The sequence below is a fragment of the Lasioglossum baleicum genome, chromosome 3 (assembly GCF_051020765.1).
Source record: "Lasioglossum baleicum chromosome 3, iyLasBale1, whole genome shotgun sequence".
NCBI lineage: Eukaryota > Metazoa > Arthropoda > Insecta > Hymenoptera > Halictidae > Lasioglossum > Lasioglossum baleicum.
Window position 1 is genome coordinate 20,773,847 of NC_134931.1, and position 21,872 is coordinate 20,795,718.

Consider the following 21,872-nt stretch of genomic DNA (forward strand, 5'->3'; position numbering starts at 1 on the left):
GTACAGGTTATTCACGGAAATGGACGAGAGGAAATATCGAGTGAGTTCAACAATTCGTTTGGTCTCGATCGGCGTAATAGGGGTTGCACCTTTTGGGCTTCGATGTGGTATATTTTTCACGTTTGCAAGTTGTCTGAATGTTAACGTCTAAATTGCTCCTAACCTTTGGTTCAGTCATAACTTTTTTTATTTATAATAAATTTCCCAAATAATACAGATCAACACCATTATACGACAACATTTTTTTTTGATCGCCGAATAATAAATAATTTATTTCAGAAGCTATTCTGATTAACTCCGTACTCTAATGTAAATCGTTGCAATAATCGAGTCGAATGATTGGTACAATATATCAAAACCAGCAGAAGAAAGAGAGGACCATTTAATGGAATTCAAATGACTCGTAAGGATTTTGTCTCAACAAAGCCTTTAGATCATTAACAGAGAAACAAGAAACATTAACAGAGAAAAAAGAATGAATGAGTTACCAGTAAATTGGCTTAACAATGAACTGGATAAAATTAGAAAGGTCAAAACCCCACGTGATACAATTCAAATACGACTTTAATCAAGATTCAGAATTTAGTGGCATAAATATAAAAACATCTGGAGCAGGTAGACCACTAGGTCTGAAAAATATAGACCAGCCTTTGCCATATCCTATAGGTAGAACTGTGACCAAAGAAAAGAGGAAGGATAAAATTCATTCCTCCTATTAAACATAATTACAACAAAAACTTAAGAACAAATCGATATGACGGGACCTCAAATACAGCTGGTGAAGAAGACATCATTTATATTGCTGATGAATCAATAACAAATAATAATATATTGTAAGAGAACAGTTATTTTTCATTTTTGCGAAAAATCTTTTAGAAAATGTAAAATAATGATCTTTTTCTGCAGTAAAAACTATAATTTGAAGACTGATTTTGATGTTATTATTTTTTTTTTATTTTGAAAAATAATGTATATTATTTCATCACATTTCTCCACTTTCCGTTTTATGGAGTTAATCGAAGCGGCTCATACGTCACTATCCAGCAGAACTAAATGAAAATTAAAATTATTAATTTTAATTAAATTATTAAATTAAAATCATTTAAGTTGAATTTTTTAATTAGTTCAGTGTACTTTTTAAGAGAAATTAAAGGAGGATTTAAAGAAGGTATAAAATATAAAATTGAAATATACACATACGTGATGTGATTGCTAATTGTATAAAATATTAATAAAATACAGTATACTGGCCGATTTATCGACGGATAAAAGAATAAATTAAAACGTAAAGTTCCCCCCTGATTGTCCTACGGTAGAAAATGAATTTTGTATCGATCTTGTTCGTCATTTACAAAATTTTCTTCCTCGTTTTTTAATTTTATCCATCACCGACGAATAATACGTCCATTTGCCTCCACATTTTTACCAAATAATACGTAATACTAACGCCACTGTGTTTATTTTTCCATTCACAAGAAAACAATACACGACAATCACATTGATTGACATTGAAATCAATTTTATTTAAAAGTATAATAGAATATTTCAATCCAAACTGAAGGCAAGACCTTAAAAATCGGTTTTGCACATTAAAATGACGTATAATAAGTGGACTCCGGATTTTATGCATTTAATATTATTTAATTCAACACTAGAACTAATAGCAAAATATTATTCTGACTAAACTGTGGATGTTTATGCAATTTCCAATTTTTCCCAGAATGGGAAGTTTACTGTTCAAATACTTTCTGAATCCTGCAATGATCCTAAACAGATTATGGTGGTATGTACTTGAATCGCCTTTAGAGTTACCAGAAGTCCCCAGAGACTCTAGAAGGGCCTGCAGCAACTTGTGTAGTTTGTAAAGATCCTCGAAGGGCCTGTAGAATCCCTCAGGATCCCTTAGGAACCTTTTATAGTTCCAAAGAATTTCCAGAGCTCAATTGATGTTCCCTACTCCATAACTCTATTTACTATTCAAGTGTCAAAATTGTTCTATCGGCTGTTATTTCCTGCGAATTCTCTTGAGGTGAATACAGAGAATTTGGCGAAAGAAAATGTAATACAAGTATTGTTATACATATACGTAGCTCTTTTCGCTGAAGAATTGTTTTTTTTATGAAATGGTCAAATTGAAGCTTGAAGAATGCAATTTAAGCTGCAGTCATTGCTAATTAAAAAGAGTGAGGTTCTTTCTCTCACGGAATTTTTTATTTCCGGAATTAAAGCTTGAAGAATGCAGCGTAATCTTGCAGTAATTACGAATTGAATAGAACTGCTTTGACGTATTTAAACATAGTGATGAATATATTTCAGTAGTTCGGTATTTTATTAAAAAATGCGGGAAAATCTTTTATATATTTTCCATTCCGTTTAACATTTTGAGTAGATAAGTATAGAAAAAGTCACATATTATAATTTTAAGTATAAATATTACAAAGTGATATTTTTATATCATACTGTTATTTCTTGTATTTTATAATAAGCTGGAGTTTAATCGTTTACATATGTATAATTCATTTACAGGTAAATAATTGCAATATTAACGGGACCTAACTTCCACACATATTCTAAAGCGGTTCACTTACCGTCAGTAAAAGAGAATAATGTAACATGAAATTTTATGACATAAAATATATTATCGTTCTAATTAAAATTTCATAATAATGCTCCCTGCAAAAGTTGTATTATTTTGTGGGGCTGTTGCATAGGAACAATAATTTCATTCCGTATAAGCTGCATAAGCTTAACAATATGAGAGAGTAATTTTGTTTTCAATTGAAACGTTGCATTTTATTTTGTCCGAAGACCGAAGCTTCGAACGTGCAAAATAAAATTTCGCTAGATATACTACTAAGTTTCTTAAACTGTGCAATTTGTTGATTAACATTGTATGTTATTTCTTTTCAGATTCGACGACAGAATCTGATCACTGGTCACGAACTTCGAACAACCAAGGATAACCTGCTTAACAGGTATGTCAATAACATCTCACGCGAATGATAACGAAGTTATCAATGTTACTAATCGGTTTCTTCAAAACTAATTTTTTTTTGCTGCTCTTTACTCTACCGTGACACGGTGTCTTTTATTATTCCACAAATTCCGACACCAGATTCTACGGAATGTAATATATTCATTACGATAGTTTAATAACAAGGAAAGTTGGGGATTCTGAGCAGGTAGGAAGTTCGAAATTCCGAAGAACGCGAGTTTCCTTTTCTTATCACGGAACTTTTTACTTCTACGCCTTCTCGCTGTATGTATCTATGTGTCAACTTCATAAAAATCCGCCGTGTTTTTAATAACTTGAAATATAATCCGCGAAAGTTGAACAACCCTAAGTCCGAGCGCGGATCGGAAAAGTTAATCCACGGAACGGTATTTAAGAATTTAATCTGCGACGATTACAGAATTTCAGTATTTAATCCTCGCACAGTAAGGTCTAATAACACATAAATGGTAAGGTGGGGTCTCTTAGGCCCCGACAAATGAATTTCATAAATAGCCTCGTCTTTAATAAATTTGAGATAAAGAATAACACAGTAGGGGTTAACACTAAACGTTCCACCACCGGTCAAAACTGCTGGTACCAGATTTATTGTCTTTCAATTATTGAAATAATAAAAATGATTGATTGTATAAATGTCTTTAGTAGAGCACATATTATAATAGGAGCGGCACAAAGTCTAAATAAAATCAATCTTGTTATTTTTATACGGGAACATGTATCGGTTACTTTTAAGGCTCGGTAGGTTTAGTGTTAAGAAAAAATGATAGACTAGATTTTGTGAACACCTTGAATTTTTATCGTCAGGCGGTCTCGTGCACGATGTTGTCTCTCTGGTATTATTTTTCCGTAATTTTAATGCTGGCAAACATCGATGGAATACGGTATAGTTCGGTCCACCCTTTCGAGACGGCAAATAATCTTGACTTCGATGACGCCCGGCTTAAAGAACGTCTGAAAGCTTCCGGCACGTCGCGAGCCGCGTTATGGAACAGCGCGTTACAGTAAACGGGTTAAAGATGAAAGCGTTTTCTCCTCTTGTTCGTTTGCCGTGGCGCGCCGGATGCCGGATTCACGATGCGACGCGACGGCCCGGTATCGACTCCGAGGCTGAAAAAGACCGATTGCTCAGGGCGCTCATTAGTTACTGTCTCCTCGCCGGCAGATAATCTGAAATCGCGTCGTCCAGTCGATATGATGCGATTACTAATTGCGCTTTTCTGCCTAGCGGAATTCTCTTCTTCTTCTTGAACACAATCGGCTTTGTTGCGGACCATTCGGCGTCCAATGAGAAACCGATACTTTCAACAATTTAGGACCTTCGCAGCGTTTGATTTCGCGCTCTTATGCCAGTCGATAGAAAATTAATGACTTCTAAACTAATCGACCGAAGAATCCTTCTCAAAGATGACAAGAAGGTGCATCAATTTTGTTAAAAAAAATAATCTGGCGACACTGCTGGTCGTGCATGTGTGTCTCTCTATTATTTATTGAAATTCTTCATTTCAGCACCATTGTTAAAATAACTCTTTATTTAATAACCGCCTATTTAAATGACCCTTTATTTAATCACGCCTGTTTAAATGACCCTTTACTCATAAATAATAAATGGATTCATTCATAACCTGCTTTCTGTTTCGAATGGCTCTTATCAAATGGAATTATATGTACATAAAGCTTTTTCTGTTGTTCTGCATAATTGAAGAGCTACGGCGAAGGGGAATTCTCAAGGGCCATGTCCCGGATGTCTATCTCGAGTGCACTATGTACTACGAATTCTTCATTCTTCTATAGTTTCCATGAATTTTTCCTGTTTCCTTGACTGAACAAAGTTTCATGCGAAACATAATTTATAAAAAATAATGTAAGATACACACATTATATGACTTCTTTGTTGTAAACATTTGCGCACACTATTTTAACTTGCACATTGTGACAAAATATGTTACGATGCGTTTCCGTCTTTTTAGATACGCTCTGTTAACCATTGTTGAGCAGAGAACGCAACGAACTAAAACGCATATCCACGTCGCGTTCGAAATTTCTTCCGCGAACAAAATTTCGCAGGAACGTTATAGACTACCTTAAAGTTTAGAAGACGTGGGAGGGCTAACCAATTGATTGAGAAGTTTGATGAAGCGTAAAGAGATGACAAACGAAGCGGAAGATGTTGGTCACTTCGTTTCAGATGGAACGAGGCTGAAGAAATATCATAGCGCTTGTTCCGCTGGTATAATATCTGCTATTACTTTTTTCAAAAATTTCTTACCTAACTTCCTCTGACTCAGAAATAAAAAGATAGATCACAATGAACACATTGGTGATATGGATGAACATATTGGCGATTGCAGAAACTCACAATTAGGAGATATAAACTATTAAATTTAACCGTTACACATCGAAACTAGAGGTTTCACGCTTTCGAACCATTGTTTAACGATATCGATACAGCAATTTTGGCCGGAGTGAAGATCATGTAAACTTAATTCTTTTGAGGAGTGTACTATACATTATTGTACTATTTTTTTCAACGAAATTATCACGCTTTAAGTGCCGACAGTTTCTCGAAATTGGGAAATTCGTTGAAATACTTTCTGGACCCACTGTACCTGCGCGAATAATTCCTCGAGATTGGGAAATTTGGTGTTCAAATACTTCACTGTATCCACGCGAATAATTGTATTTTCGCGGCGGTGCATTACAGGAACACGATATTCGAAATTTCGCGGTTAGAATCTCTACGGTTCCGTATTGTATCAGGAAACGGCGAGGCAACCCATCTCGAAATTACATCCTTTGTCCGATTTATGAATCGCGCCTGGCACGATCATAATTCCTAGATAGAATGCATTAACCCACGGTTTACTTCGACGAGGGTGCTCCCTTCATGCGAGCCAGTTTCGGCTCTAGGTGAAACTCCGGTGGCCAGTGAGACTTCATCCCGGAACGGGAAGACGGGATGAAGAATCATGAAAGCGGCGAGCCTCATGAGATTGGCCTTAAGCCTCGAATAAAATCTCGACGGGGTGACGATGCCAGAGCCACGGGAATTTTTCCTGCCGAAAGGTTTATGGATCTGTGGTCGAGCCTTGCCGGCTCTATTGCCTTGGACGTTTCTCCTTCACGAAATTAAGAGACGCCGACTCGTGGGGAACAGTCCGACCATGACCGACCGTGATGATTCCGTTGATGTGCCCTTCTCCAAAGGAAAGACATTTCGTGTCCATTTTATGCCCACCGGTTACAACGAGGCTCTACCATGGCCCCATTAAGACCGATTCCGTTGCGATCGTTCCGACAGGAAATACTGATTCCCGGGGATGCGAATAATCAAGTTTTTCTTTTACGGTTTTTGGGAAACGAACCGGAGATTGGCCCTCTCTTGAGATTGCGGCCATTCTTCAGCGGTTAGCTTCTAACGGCAAGAGAAGGCGCCATTGAGAAATTAAATGACTTAGCACAGACTCAGCGCTCTAGAGGGTCCTTTCTTACGGGGAGGCGTTCATTCAATCAGATGATTTCAGCTAAATTTTCGAAGCTGCTGAATATTTAAGAGGGTGAACAACCCTCTTGATGAAATACGAATGCATTATACCTTGTAATGCTCATGAATGTGCAAGCTACTAATAATCCCATGTGGGGTTTTATAGCTTAGTAAAAAAAAATGGAGATTTGCAATATTAAAATTAAAATATTTATCTCCAAAAGTAATAGTTCCTCGAAATAAATAGGTTAGTACATTTTTATTCAGAATACCAACATGTATCGAATATGGCATGAAAAATTATACATACGATTCATCATTGTATGATGAATGCTGAACGCTTTCTAACAAATTCCACAATTAATGTTTTCAATCGAACCTGTACTACCTGAATGTAGTAACTCTCTTGATCACAGCTCTCTACATCCACCGCGAAAGAGGAATCGGTTGACTGACCTTTTGGATTCCGATGTGATCGGCGCAGGTCAAAAGTGTTCGGGCACGCTTGCCAGCAGGCTTTTCCCGGAGATGGAGTGTAAACGAGGCCCATTGATATTGGACAAAGACAAATTCGACGCCGGAGAACTTCCCCATGACCAACTTGATTCCTCATGTGAACCTACTTGACCCGGGCTACGTTATCTTGACGGGATGCCATATGGAGTGGATTTCAGCCCGTTTCTTCTTCTTTCCTTCTTTAACATGTTTCGTCACATGGACAGATTACTCTGTAATTAGCAACCACTACATCAATATTTATATTTCATCCCGTACAGGAAAATTGGAATTAATAGATGCGCAAATAAGTTCCTTCTCCCTTTTTTTCTACGATCATAACTTCTGACTGAAGTCGAATCACTTCCCGATTGTGGCAACATCTGAAAGAGCGTTCTTTTAGCTTTAAGAAGAGTCGTAATGAGCGCTCTAAGAGTTTCCAGTCCTATGCAACAATTTCAAAGAATATGGCGTGCGAGAAGCATCATTTGCATCACTGCTTTTACTCTATGCATTCCAGCTTAGGAAGTCAGCTGTTGAAGCTACTGAAATGGTTTGTGCGGCACTGAGAGAAAAAACTAACAAAATGTAGGAATATGAAATTTTCACAGAAAATTATTTCCGTTTTCAGTATACACAGCAATTTTATAAACTGAATACCTATACAAATATTCGTCATATAATTTGCATTACTCTATTATTCAATGTTTGCTTTCCATCCATCTCGTTAATTAATATTAAACTTCATATACTGTCATATTATATTATGAAATAATTAATGATAATTATCATTAGCATCTATATAAACTTTGCACGGAATTTTACACGAAGCTTAAAATCTGCAACAATCGAAACGCTAAAATTATGCAATTGCATAATGACGGCGCGCTAAATATCAAATAAACTCTGAGAAGTCGAGCAAACGAAAATTTCAATGCAATCTGAATATTAAATGCTGTTCATATAATCTGCAAATCCTGGGACTTTCAGTGATAAATGTTCGCAAAAACAATATCCGGGCTTAAAACTCTGAGCTCTACTTATCCGATATTCGGGCAGAAAATGTTTACACGCTTATCAATTATTATAATAAGCGAAAGTATTACTGAACTGTCTACTCAAGTCTACTGTATTTACTCTCTATCCAGTTTGAAGTTCCTTTATATCGAAAAATAAATAAGAGCGGGGTTTGCATAAAGAATTCCTCTAAAATTTAGTTTATTATAAGATTTACTCTAAATTAGTTCTTTTAATTCTTTCAATATATTAATTTGAACTTGAAAATCACTCTAAAAGTCTAAAAGTAAATTTAAATTTAAATTTACAATTAATTTAAACTGGAGAATCCCTCTAAAATTAAATTTAAAATTAATTTATTCTAAGAATTTCTCTAAATTAGATTTTTCAATTCTTTCGAAATTAATTTAAACTTTAAAATTCCAAATAAACAAAACAAGAAAGGTTTGAACGTGTTTCGTCGAAAAATCATCAACAAGTTTTTCCATGAATTCTATGTAAAAATCGTAAAAATGGCTGATCCATGCAGCACCAGAAGCATGTATTAAATGTATGCAAAAGTTTTAATCTTCTCCCGAATTTTTTTTTACACCTGACGTATGCAGTGTGTTACCAGTAGGAAATAAAGTTTGTTATTTACACATTCGATAGATCGAATTCAGGACAGTGTAAATATTTAAAGAATTATACTGTTTTACTATTACCGGCTTGTTACAAAATAATATTTTATAAACTCAATTATATTAAATATAATCAATAAATTATATTATTGTAAATTGGATTATTTTCAACTTTCCATGATGAACTAACACGTGCAGCAGCAACCTCACCATTTTACCCTGATTTTAAAACAATGCAAATTATTTTATCTTCCATCGATGCGTATTTTGAGCACCAGACGAAATGACATACAGTAAAGTCTTGCTCTAAGAAAATGTAAACCGTACGATCTAAGAAAAACCTAAGATCCCCTCCACTGAAGGTCACAAAAAAATATAGTAGAACCACACGATCTAAGAAACAGCACGGACCCGAGGGTTTTTCTTGGATCAAAGCTGTACTGTTCGTGTATACCGAATGATTCCGAAATGCTCAGTTATCCAGGGTTTAATCGCACATCTATCTGTCTCTTGATCCAAGGAGCATTCCGATGGTTAGTCGATTGGAAATCGTGGAATTCGCGTTTGTGGCTTCCATTAAGAGAGTTCCGGGTATAGTTTCACGTTGGCAGAGCGCTATATGCTCCTTCTATTTCGCAGCGCGTTGAACGAACGATTCTCACCCCTTTCCTCGGCTTCGTTTTCGATGGCATTTATACCCGAATTCTAGCGTTCCTGGACCCTTAATTAATGATACTCGCTAACCGCCGTTATCATTTGTATTTACCAGCGGGGACCATTCGATTATCAACCGTCTGATAACTGGTGAATACGAAACGAGTTGGTCGCGACCTAATCCCCTTTTCCACGATTATACACGCACATTATACATACAGTGAGTCACGTTCAAAATTACGCATCTGATATGAACGTACGTGTCACCTGGTAAAAATATATTTATTGTCGGTACATCGTCCATGTAAAATTGTTGTTCTACCAGAACGTCAATGTAAACTTTAATATGACCGAATCTCAAAACTGCAGATTTTGTTTAATACGACTCGTAACAAATTTTCAGACTGTTTCACTTTATTTTCAATTCAGTTCAATCAAATAGGTACTGAAGAAACTTAAATAATTTTCGTTTGAATAAATTGTGCACCGAATTAACTTCTACACCTAATATTTATTTTGGTCGCTAATGACCTTGATGTTAATGCGATCTTTATAAACAAACAGCTTTATAAAAATAAAAAAGAAAAGATTATTTTTATGGGTACCCTTAATAATAGACTTCCGGTAGACGATGTGTTACATTCTTTTGAAAATAGCATTACAAGTTCCGATATATTTAGAGAGAAATGAAAATCAGAAGAGAAGCGAATTGAATTTTGCGTTGTGAAAAGAGTCTCTCGTCTGTTCCTTTGACATTTTGTATCGTGGTACGTGTTCGTAATCGCGAAGATTTTCGCGGACGTATTTCGTTTTACGACATCGTCCCCGGCATCGGCAAAAACTGTGTCCTCGCGAGTTTCTTTCTCATTGTCTCAGCGAGTAACTCTTCTCTCCAATCTTCGGCCCACGACAATACACGTTCCAGGCATTTTCGTTGCACTACTCGGAGATCCGCGCTTCGACTTTTATCTCATCGGACGTATTTTCCGATCAACAGACCGGGCTCCGAAATAAAGATCGGATATATTATAAGGAAGCCGGGGTATCGGGCGCACATATACAAGGTGGCCCAAACATTTTTCACCACCTCGAATATTTCCGCGTTATTTGTAATAATACGAAAAAATGATATGCACAAAACTTGCTTTGGCATGGGGGAGGAAATATGCAGTAGATTACAATAATATAATATGATATTACAATATTTCCCCTTCTATATCATGCAAGTTTTGCTCAATTTTTCATATTATTACAAATAACGGAAGTACTCGAAGTGGTCGAAGTTATTAGACCACCATGTATGTGCTGCCTCCGCGAGAATACGAAGACGTACACGCGTCTCCTCGCGAAAGCAGGTGCGTTTCGAAGAATAATACATGAATAACTAAAGCTGCCGGAAGCAGACGCTGTCCTCGGGCTTCTGCTCGCATCATCGTGAATTACCCTAGTCAAACAACATTTTACCATAACGATTTCAAATTCTAATCCACGTTACGTCTCATCGTAGTTTGTGAATGTAAGAAAGACTGTCGAATTTTTCATTCGGGGTTTTTTTTTAACAATAATAACCAGATTTATAATAGTTAATTTAATTTTTCATGCAAATGATTCTACATTACTTCAACAAAATAAGAAGAATATATATTCGTTTAGATTTTTAACGATTTCTAGTATAATGTGTATGTTTAAACAAATTAATTGATTGAATAATTTCTCAATAACGGAATTTCATTCGAATTTAATTGAATTGAATAAAAAGATTGTTAAATTTATCTTATATTGAACGTTGAACCAGAGTAAAAATTCGTTGCATAAATCGCAGGAGTCGCATTGTTTCGTCATCATCGGAAGCATTATTTGAAGGACTCGTTCATTCGGCATCACAATGACAATGGCAACCGACTCGTAAGACTATACTGTAGCATATAATAGTTGGATCAACGGAAATTCATGTAGATCGTCAGACGATGTTCCTGAAACTCGCAATCCAGCCAGCGGAGCGGACTTTCGCGAATATAGGCCGACCTAACGCACCGATAAACATTTACAATAATACACTATACTCGGGCGCTATCTGCGAGTAATATCTAGTTGCACCACGGGGAGATGTCGGGTTTCCGTTTCACCGAAATCAGGGATATTTGTAATATTAATACTCCGTAACTAATTACTGTTCCAACAGTAACTTTCAATATGCGACTGAAGCTCAAGTTTGCACAGAGGATAAACCGGTTCGAGCGGAATTAATTCGATGTAACTTGCCGCGATGTAATGGAATTTCCCAGCTCCGAGTTGCGCGAACCGTGGAACAAAGGGCAAGCCCATTACTTATGCGATCACGCATGCTACCGTTCGATTTTTTATAGTACATACTTGTTCGGTTAAGAGGCTCTACAACGTGTCATCGTTACCAGAGTTGGGCAAAATTTTATTCGAATGACGGATAAGAGACGAAGACTAACGAATAAAATTTTATTCGATACTATCTAACGAATATTCAATCGAGTAACAATTTATTTAAGGTGGAGTGGGGTAAGCGCGCCCGAGTTTTTGCAAAGTTGGACTTCAAACTGATGTATTTTCAGTCTGGTATGTAAAAACCTAACGCTCTTGGCATCAAAATCTTGCCACACTTATTACTGATGAATTAATATTATGTAGGATTCTAATTTTGCTTGAAGATTATCATTTTCATAGGATATTATACAAAGTGTCACACTTGCACAACTCTGTCACATCATTATCAACTTATTAAGATGACTTGGCAACGAAATAACTCCTGGACATTAGTGAGAATATTTTATTATTTTTAAATTTGATCTTTAGGATAAATTTAAAAATTGAAGCAACAATACTAAGATATAACAATATTTAATGAAATTATAATAATAACTTAATCCATGCAATAAAAACAACAAGTAATAAAAAAAACGAAGCATTTTTTAGAGAATATTTTAATGAAATTAGATTTTAAAGGGTGTTAGTTTAATTATGGATTAAAATAATTTCATAAAATATTCTGAGGGTAGCTATATAATTAAAATTTTTTTATCGCTTATTTAATTAATTTGTATCGCAAAATTAAATGTAGCGAGGAATATTTTATTGCTTTTAAAGGCGAATAAAAGAACCAAATAGAATCGTATGTCGAGTTTTAGAAATTCGTTGCGAAAAGGAAGGTTCCAGTTTTACATTTCTGATCGATTTTATCACGAAAATAATTATCCAATGTTTGTATAGATAGATTATTGCAGATCGACAAAGATGTATCTTACAGTGACATTAACCACGAGGTCAATTGGCAAGTGTGTGAGTATTAGTTGATGCAGTAGCAGAGGCCAGTGACTAATCAAGCAAGTAATCTACCATTACTCAGGCATTCGTGTAGCGTCTAATCATTGATCACGTGACAATGGTCGATGTTCAATCACTCCGGTGATTGAAATTTGATATCGACTAAACAAGTAGGATCTGATACGCCATGCGAGACAAGTAGAACCAAGTGCTGATCGTCTATCAGGAGACGAGACAGTGATTTCGACAATTGAGCGCAGGGGGATCAGCGAGACCACACTCTTGACGCCAGGCTGCGAGACTCCACTCTTACGCTTAGGTCCTGGCAATTCTGCCAATAGCGGAAGACGTGTAGCGCGGAGTGGGAATAAATGCGAGGAACGTCGGTAGATTTCATGTATCAACGTTAGCACGTGTTGCTATCCCTTGACTCCGTAACCCAGTCTTACTGATACACCAGCACCCTTGCGCTGTCCTAACTGGATTGATCGCAGTACCCTTGCTGAGGGGGCATCTTTATCAGTAGGTCACTTGTGGCATGCCCACATCGCAGGTCAGGATGAAGGTCTCTTTCTACGTAACTGAAAGCCTATCAAATTCTCACTTCCTACTTAGCAAAGCCGACGCAATTTATCTTCTTGACATGAAAAACATATATACACAAGAAAGATAATTAACCTCTTCAGGGCCACTGACACGTATGCACGCTTAGTTTAATTAAAAATTATTCTAAGTAAAAATAATTACAACCTGTTGGACAACTGTCACTACAGAATCTCTTAACAACAGAAATAGAATGCTTGTGAACTTGAAAACTGAAATTCTCCACTTAAAAAAATTGTTCCCGAGAAGGTTGACAGAGAAGAACTCAATATACATACATATAAAATTATACAGGGTGTCCCAGAACAAGTGTCGTTCCTTGAAATGGGAGGTTCCTGAGACCATTTTAAGAGACATTTTCCTTTGCACCAATGTCAACTGCGGCTTTGTTTAGGAGGTCTTAACGAAAAACACGGACCAATCAGAGCGCGCCCTGGCCCGGCGCGCCAAGCCGCGCCGGCAAGCGAGTGTCGCGGTACGCCGTGACATCGCATCGTGACGGCGCGGCGGCCCAGGGCGCACTCTGATTGGTCCGTGTTTTTCGTTAATAACTCCTAAACAAAGCCGCAGTTGACATTGGTGCAAAGGAAAATGTCTCTTAGAATGGTCTCAGGAACCTCCCATTTCAAGGAACGACACTTGTTCTGGGACACCTTGTATATGGCAATTCTGATGTCAAATTAGTAGAAAATACGGCGAAATCTTTAAATTTATAATATATATATATAAATATTAACGTGAAAAACGTGTTTTATAACACGCTGTTCACCCGATGGAGTGCTACTTTCTTGTCGCCGTGTACACCGGAGGAGTGAAGTAACATTCGGTCTGCGCGTGGCAAGTAGAATTAAGTGGACCTTCGTAGCAACAACCAAGATAGCTGTTTCGGACAGTTTGCTCTCGCGTTACCGCGAGACAGAAATCCAAGTGGTACCTTCAGAACCGCAACTAACCGAGTCGGTGAATCGTATTCACGGTTGCATTCTGATCCTGATCAGAGTCGCCAGATGAGGGGAATTAACTCGAATTGGGGGGAAGAAGTTACCCCCTCTCTGCCAGTACCGGATTAGGCCACGTGCCATTCTGACAGACACACGTACGACAGAGACGGAACACGTCATGTGACCGGGCCGTGGTGGAAGCGTGGGGGAATACCGTCGCAGAAGGGGAAGGTAGGGTGGGGGAATAGCGTCATAGAAGGGAAAGATAGAGTGGGGACGCAAGTCTTACAATTAATCTGGCGATTCTGCAATTGCAGTAGCAGATATGCCCCTGCGTTATTCGCGAGGTACGCAACGGTACATGGAAGGAGATGCTAAGAAAAGATAATCGACACCCCCGCCCTGGATATTTTCGCCGCGAAACCAATCAGTAATCGCCGTCGGAGAACAATATGGAGGGCATAACCGGAACGATAATTGTTATTGCGCCCGTTAACACATCGAAGCGGAGCAGGTCCCTAGTGCACGGGCACGAAAGTACCGATGCCCGGTTGGTAAACGGCGGTTGGGCGAAGGATTAACAATTCCGCCGGCGCGGCGTTAAGAGCTGCTCGAGCGACGCAGGCTTCCCTCCCTGCCGAATTGCTGCCGATTCAATGGAGTGGCTAATGAATTTAAGCTATCTTCAGCGGCCTCCACCTGTGCTTAGGTCAGGTTCCGCTCGAACGTCTACCATACACACGGGGTAAGTCAATAAGAGCTATCCCGCTGGCCCGTAAATAATGCAGGACTCCTACGCTAGGGACTGCAAAATCTAAATCGCGAGTACAATCGACGATGAAGTCTTACGATTCGATTAATTGTCCAAAATACAGTAACGCAAATATGTATACGTACGCCGACAATGAGCTACAAACTCGTTTAAAGGTGGTAAAAATTGCAGATTTTCAAGATTTATTGCCGAAAATTTTGAAAATCTGCAATTTTTACCATCATTAAACGTTTGTAGTTCATTGCAACGTCGACCTATTTTGACGAAATTTTCAGAATATGTTTAATTGACACAGATATCTACAAAAAAAGTTAAAAATTCAACTTTTAGTATTTTTTCAACAATTCCGACCAATTGCAATTTTTGAAAAAATTTCTTTTCGCATCCTTTAGTAAACTAATTGCTCTAGCTTCCCAAAAAAGTTCAAATCGTATAGTAGTATATTAAAAAAGTTATCGTCTTCTTTAGAGCGGTCTTAAACTTTTGTCCGCTACTGTAACTCTCTACCCGATGTATGAGCACGTTCTCTTCCGTTTTATCTTGTCCCATGCTTCTATTCTTCGTTTTACTGTTCCTCATTCTCAGAAGTTCACTTTCCAGATTTACTTTTTTATTTCTTAGATTTTCCCTTCCTTGAAGATTTACTCTAGAGAGAAAAAGGCTATCGCTCTCGGTGCCGCGCCGCCTCAAGGGATAGCAGCCTTTCTTTGTGTGGCTCTTATTCAGGTTTCTGAGAAACATGCATGTTTATCTAAAAGTCGAATGCGTTACGGCAAAAGTTAATTAACGTGTACAGCAATGTCTTGATGTGGGTATGTGAGAAAGGTGTACAGGATTGGTTGTGAAAAATGTATCCCCAGGATCGAGGTGTCCGCCCCGAGGGTACTATGATACGGGATTATATCGCGGTGAGACAACACCAATACAATGACAAAACTCATTCACCTATAATTATTTTTTTATGAAACTTCTATCAACATATGTATGTGTGACACTTTCCTGATAGAAATGAAAACAAACACGACATAATTCGAAGTACATTTGCTTGCTAAATTCACGATTTACAATTAGTAGAACCTCGGTTATCCGAATCGATCGATCTCAAACTTGCAGGGATTTCTTTCTCACTTAAAGGAACAATTCCGGAGGGTGGCGTGAAAAAATTCGTTGGTCAAAAATTAAGGTCCACCCTCTTTACGCTGTTCATGGCAAATAAGAAATTTTATATTTTCCAACTGCATAAATCGAGGATTACGCATATTCCACTATACAAGCGTGCTAGAACGAACAGACGCTATGTATAACGATCGAAGTTCTGAAACCAATTATATTCGGTCTGGCACACTGCACAGTGCTCCCATAACAAGAAAATTCGTGCAAAAAGTGATAGTTCCTAACAATGTACCGGTGCTGATTATGACGATGCATTGTGAAACACGTAGCCATCATGGGCAAATTGGTTTATCAATTCCACCTAAACTCCTACCGAAACTCCGAACAGTTCGACACGAGTATTCTACCTACAGTTTCTCGTGAACATTCGACTGAACGAAAATTTCGTAGGGACTAATTTTAAGTCAGATCCATCACTCTTTGATGTCGATATCAGAAAGTGTGATCACGTGGTCTGCTGCCTATCAAAATTACTGATCCCAGTGAGTTTAAAACATCGGTATTCTGGATTTGAATTTTCTGTATTGTAATCAAAACTGTACAAAAATCATCGTTATGATATACTTTCTTATCTTTCCTAATCTTGTCTTATTAAATAATTGGTTTTGACTTTGTCTGGCTTTCACACGGACATTGGTGTGGCACTTTGTGGGTTAATAACATTGAAATAATTTTTCTTTTCCATGACACACCTAAGTTCAATATAACTAAAATTAGGCAAACCTCTCCAAAGAATACTGTATATTGTTACGACCTGTGTGTGCACCTGGATCTTTTGATTAATCAAGCTTTGATAGCATTCTGCACGTGATACGCTCGCCGAGTCTCTCGAAGAACGTCTCTTCAAAATGGAAGGACCAGCAAACACAATTTGAAGTTACCCGTGTTTGTTTAGAAATGTTGATCGTCTTATGTACTGGGAACTCTGAAGTCTAAGTCACGAGTACAATCGCCAATGAAGTTCTGAATTAAATGGAGATGTTGGTAGATATACGATCGAAAACGGAGTCTTACAATCAATTAATTGTCTAAAATACAGTATGGTCAATATACAGTAGGGAGCATAACTGATTCCACACACTTTAAATCAGGATTCTATTCATATGAATGGACCAAACGACTTCAATTTCTCTGTAAGGCTAGAAGAATTAGTTTAGTAAATGACGTCTAATAAATACGTTGAAAAAATGCATTTCGTCGGAATTGTGAAAAACAATAGTAAAAATTGATTTTTACAACTTTTCTAGCTGGCCCAATAATGAAAATTTAAGAAATGTATCGTTTTCTAATTAAAATGACACCCAACACGATCTAATTACGAAATCATTCTGAAATGTTAACTTTCACGAATAAATTTTCGAACAACTGATTATACTAAAAACAGTAGTAATTCCATATTAAAAGGTATGATGTTATCTTTTAATTTTAATCCGAAACAAATCTTTTCCAGCTCTAACTAGTGTTTCAATTTTGCGACTTACTTGGTATAATTCTCTCTAGCTTCGAAGAGCCAGATGCCATAAATCCTGTCGAAGAATACTTACCAAGTATTGCAATTAACCTGTAACTGGTGACGTAGAACCTGAAAAACTTCTGCAGAATTATATTTTTAGTACTTAAACCCCCGTGAATTATTGGTCATGCACATTGAGCCCTTTAAAGCCTGATTTACGTTATCGCTCGTTTTTTACTGCAATTTTTGTTCCTGTTACTTGAGAACTGTTCAAATAATGCGTATTTTAAAGTAGAAATATATTTTTTTAAATCGTCGAGGCATATATGGTGCACCCACAAACAATTATGCTTGTGAAAATATACGATTCGAATGAAACACGTAATTTTCATTTCTTGAACTGTGTCTCTGCGACTCTCCGCGTCGCATTAGTTCACCCCTGATATACCTGAGCCGAGGTCAGATTACTACAGTGGAGGGGATATTTTTTTTGCGTTCATCGTGTACGACCTTTTTTGATTGACTGTAACCGTAATTATATCGTGTTTGGTGTCATTTTAATTTAGAAAATCGAGACGAATAGAATAAGTTTCATAAAAAAAAAAGGAAATTTAGAAAAGTTTAATTTTTTGCTTCGCTTGTATTAGTGTGAGTGAACGATACTCGACCCCCCGCTGGCTCGGTCGTCGAGCGTGTTTACCGCTTTGCTGGTTCCAAGGGGTTCCCCAGTGGTGGGGATAACATTTGGACAGTTATGATAGAGAGATCTTCGCGCGACAGAGAGACAGAGAGAGAGTGAATGAGTTACGGAGATAATAATTTACCGGATCTATCTCGACGGCTCTGTATAAGAATCGTTTGCTGGTTATATCTAGACGCAGAATCGGTGTTGTGCATCATGATTTTTTCCGTTTATCAGACAGAGATCGGGTGGTTGCAATAGAGGTAGGCCGGTTACCGAGGCCGTTGTTGGAAAGCAGCGTTACAGGCCCGCCAACGTGGACTCGTTAACACGAACCTAGCCGTAACGTATGTTTTGCATTTAATGAAAATGTGTCCGGCGTATGCTGCCGGAATAGACGCAAGGTATCCACCTACGTTCCGTCGTGTCAGCCATTGCCGGACGAAAATCAAAATTTACCGCGCGTCGCTCTCGAACATGGGCTTTGTTAATCCGGATTCCGGGCTTATTATCTCCTATTAGCCGGGGAAAAAGTAGAGAAAGCCGCAGGAGGAAAACTTGTCCGGAAATTCGCTGAACATTTCTTAACTGGCGTTGTCTGCAGGGATGAAACTTTTCTACATTTTTTCGTCCGGAGAAACTTCTTGGCGTCCGCGTCCCCCCTTTTCCCACCCTCATCGAAGAGGATATTTTCCTTTATTATTCTCCCCCTCCCCTCCCCCCAGCCACTCTTTGCCTCGCGTTTCCTCTCGGAAAATGATACAAACGTTTCTTTATCAGGTATTTCGTTTTATTTTTATTATGAGGAAGAGGTTCTTTGCGAAAAGGATCGAGATTCTCATCAGACGGAAGGGACGTAGGGTGAAGGGAACATTTTTGCTCCGAACAAGATAGCGAGGTAATTAAAGACCCATTCCGAGACTGGCAACATTGGAAAGTCCAGCTAACTCAAAACAATTATACCTGGTTATAATTATGCTTTACTACAGGTTTTCCCAAAACTCTCCGCCCACCCCCCTCCCCCTACCACCTAATCCTAATTAATTCTGATCGCATAATCTTCCCATTGTAGATATTCAATTAATTGGCTTAACAATTGGAATTTTGAACACATTTTATATTAATTTCCAGAATATATCATACATATTTAATATCTTTAATAAATTGCAAAAATGGATCATCACCAGCTTTGTTGACCTCATAGCGCCATAAAAATTCACACATGTGATCTATAATTGAATCATTCTTAATGCCACCGCTACTTACAATTAGACTAAAGTGACATTGAAATAGTAAAAATATTTGTCGGTAAGGTAGGGGACTGACATTGAAATGATAAAAAATCTTTTTTCGAGTCGCCAAAAATCCTTCGGACAATCATTATTTTAGTCAAGAAAGAACCTACTCCCAAAATTTCACCTAATTCTGAGCACGGACGTAAACGGAAACACAGCCAAAAATTCTACTTTAAAAGTGTTACTGTCACGAACGAAAGAAATTTAACGTATGTACACACAGGCTAAATTTTAATGCCGGCCAACCCAATATGTATTTAGTTTTCGGTCTCGTTTGACTCTGCGGAGACGCTCTCGATCGTTAGAACGCTAAACAAAATCTGCCGGCCGGTCTCGGGCCATCGAGGTCGAGGGCCTTGCCTTGCCTCGCATTTTCCCCACTCCGCAGAGTCACTCCGTCCACGTGCACGCATTCTAAAAGGGAGCCGATTTTGTTTGTCGCAGCCGCTCAAACGTTTCGGCCGCGCGTAAGAGTAACCGATCCGCGATCCCGACTCTTGCGGCCGATCTAACGTCTCGGCCGCGCTACAATGTAAATGCACGTGCGAGCACTCAGCAGCCGACTCCGGCAACCTACAACGGCAAATGCTCAGCCCATGCTTGTCCTGAAAACACGCTTAAATCTACGACATATGTATTATGCCTATATCGAAAATTACTTACGGGGTTCGGAAGGCTTCTGTAATTCATCTGTTTTGTATTGTAAGCATCGTAAAATTGGGTTTATTATTTTCCCCAAAAATATGATTTTCCGTACAGCGTAATTTGAGTCGCAGTAACTTGAGCATGGTAGTTGAAATCACCAACGCACGCGTTGCGGTCCGAGATATTGAAAAAAAAAAATGCGGAGATCCGACACCGTTCTGATTCATACAATCCCAAAATGTAACCGATCCTCTGCTAAGCTCTGCTGGCAGCTACAAATAGTATTTTATTTGTCGGATTGTATATCGTCCATCAGAAACGAATATAACAATGCCAATATTCAGTTACAACGCTAACATACCTTTTTACAAAATCAAAGCTTTCTTTATACTTCGTTCATCGAGTATTTTTTACGAATTATTTCAACTTGACAACCTTTGTTTAATAAAAAACTGGCGAATGCTGTGTGCAATGTTTGATACATCATAATGTTGATTATACTGTGAATCATTGCATGATTTAATAGCGTAATTTACCATACCTGCCAATCATATTTTCGGTTATAAATGAACTACAGGTTTTAACACAAAATAGAAATGATTTGCAACGATTATAAGAAACAGAGATTCTATAACAATTAATTAATTAATTAGTTGTAAAAAACACACTTAATATTTTATAGTTTTTCTACTATTTTTATTGTTTCTCAGTATAAAGATGCTTTCCTGGTAAGTGATTAAATAAATACATTTAATAGCGGAGATATTATAATATGAGCCGCACAAAGTTCAAATAAATTTAATCTTCTTATTTTTTTAAGGCGTCATGTATCGGCGACTTTTAGAGCTCGGTAGATTTAGTGTTAAGTGCTCGCCCTGTATTTGTTAACAGGTGTTGTGCAAAACTTAAACGCAAACGAAAAAATATACCTAAGCCGCTATGATTGAAATAAATTGATACATACGAGAAAACGCGGTAGTTACACTAATTGGCTTCTGGGCTCATGTAAACCTCGACGGCCTCCTTTCGCCGAGGTACCCTGTATTATGTACTGTCGTTTAATTGCGCGTACAAAACATACAGACATCGGCGTAACAGATGTGTTCAGCAACGGTTCACCGAAACTGTTGATTGTTAGAACACAACAGGGAGCACAATGCAGAAACACTATTACAAATTATCCTCCCCGGGGGGCCATCTAACAAGCAGGACGGTTGCAAAGTAAGTTATATGCTGGTCGGCAAGCTTTACGATGACATTCGAGTCTCTTTGCCGATTGTACTCGTAAAAGTTCGATGGTAAAGTCGACACGGACACCGGACGAACGATTAATTTAATTGCCGTGCACACCTACCGCGATCCGACCCCCATTCCAACTTCATCGTTTCAGCCCATTCGATGGAGTCAGCCCGTTCGGTTCAGATTGATCCGTGAATACTCGCTACACCATGTCGTACGATTTAACATTAGCAGCTACACAGACCACGGTGGTCAATGTACTCGAAAACATGCGCGAAAAGGGAAATCCTTCGGAATTTCTAATTCTTGCACCGAGCAATCAACAATATATACAAATATGTAAGACTTCAACAGATACAATTGTAATTATAATAGTAATATATAATTTATAAAAGTATTTCTATGCTATACTATATAATTTATAATTATATTTCTATGCCACACTATATAATTTATTTATTATAGTAAATATTATTATTTTTCGATGTAGAATAA

General features: G+C 37.8%; 1 protein-coding gene and 1 long non-coding RNA gene across 6 annotated transcripts in view; one reads left to right on the forward strand and one right to left on the reverse strand.

Annotated features, from left to right (window-relative positions):
• LOC143207550 (uncharacterized) overlaps window positions 1–21,872 on the reverse strand; it is a 165,347-nt gene that overhangs the window by 90,944 nt on the left and 52,531 nt on the right. The window lies entirely within an intron of this gene.
• LOC143207543 (opioid-binding protein/cell adhesion molecule) overlaps window positions 1–21,872 on the forward strand; it is a 374,124-nt gene that overhangs the window by 76,169 nt on the left and 276,083 nt on the right. For all 5 annotated transcript variants that reach the window (XM_076421174.1, XM_076421165.1, XM_076421166.1 and 2 more), the window contains exon 3: window positions 2,911–2,975. The gene's annotated coding sequence lies outside the window, so the exon portion shown is untranslated. The remainder of the gene's footprint in view (window positions 1–2,910; window positions 2,976–21,872) is intronic.